This window comes from Ochotona princeps, unplaced genomic scaffold (genome assembly GCF_030435755.1).
Source record: "Ochotona princeps isolate mOchPri1 unplaced genomic scaffold, mOchPri1.hap1 HAP1_SCAFFOLD_100, whole genome shotgun sequence".
NCBI lineage: Eukaryota > Metazoa > Chordata > Mammalia > Lagomorpha > Ochotonidae > Ochotona > Ochotona princeps.
In genome coordinates, this window is record NW_026697498.1 from 52,501 (window position 1) to 53,585 (window position 1,085).

A 1,085-nucleotide genomic window follows, 5' to 3' on the forward strand; every position below is an offset into this window, starting at 1 on the left:
CCGAGAGGGCCCTTCGAGGGAGCAACACCCAACCCGCGGGGCGAGCCCAAAGCCGGGCGGAGGGGTCTGCGGTAGAGGAAAGGAAGCCACCTGCCCCCCCACAGACGCGCAGGGGACACCAGCGGCCAAGCAAGGCCACAGGCGGCAGCAGCAGCAGCGGCAGCGGCAGCGGGCCTGCACTGCACCCACGCTACCTCTTCCTTACTGCCTCGACCCCCCAGGGACTCCCACGCACCAAGCAGCACACACCAGCGAGGCTGCGACGGCACACCCGGGAGAGAGCACACCGGGGCAGTGAAGGAGCGACGGCACCACTCGGTTCCAGGCGCCTGAGAGGCAAACGACCTGGACCGCTCCAGGAGCACCGCAGAGAGCTGAGCAGGGTCAGACTCTGCCAGACAAGCCCCGCACCACCACCGCGGGACGGGGCCCGCCCACACACCATGACACACCGACACGGCAGAGGGCGAAGGGTGTCCGCCACGTCCGAGGACCCCCGCCTGGACCCCCAACGCCAGCACCTTCAGGCGGCACAAGGCAGAGGGAGCGGAGATCGAGCCGGATTCCGCACCCCTGGCCTCTCCCACCACGCCGAGGCAGGGGAAAGAGGAACCAGGAGCCCGCAAGACAGAACGAGCAGCTCGGCAGCATTCGCCATGAATGGCCGTCCCTCGTCTGTAAGCGGCTTAGGCCCGGCCCAGGAGAGCGCCACATCACCACATCGGTCAAGTCTCGGTCTAGGATTATGACATCACGCGAGGCACAGGGGGTCACGCCCAGCGAGGACAGCTGCCAGGGGGGGGTCCGTCGGCAGCCTCGCCAGCCCCTTGCCTCTTCAGCAGCGGTGGCCAACCCCAGCGGAGGAACGCCTGACACGCACACGCGGCATAAGGCCGACGACCACTGAGACTCAGTTCTGAGGGGGTTCTGTCAGCCACCACTACGCAGCGGGCCACCTGCGGCAGAAGACGGACACGGGTATAGGACCCAGCGCCCAGCCTCACCTCTGCCGCTCTCGGGGCAAATTCTAAGCCGGAGATGGTGGCACCGTCGCAGGGCTAAACCAGGATCGCACACCAAGCTCC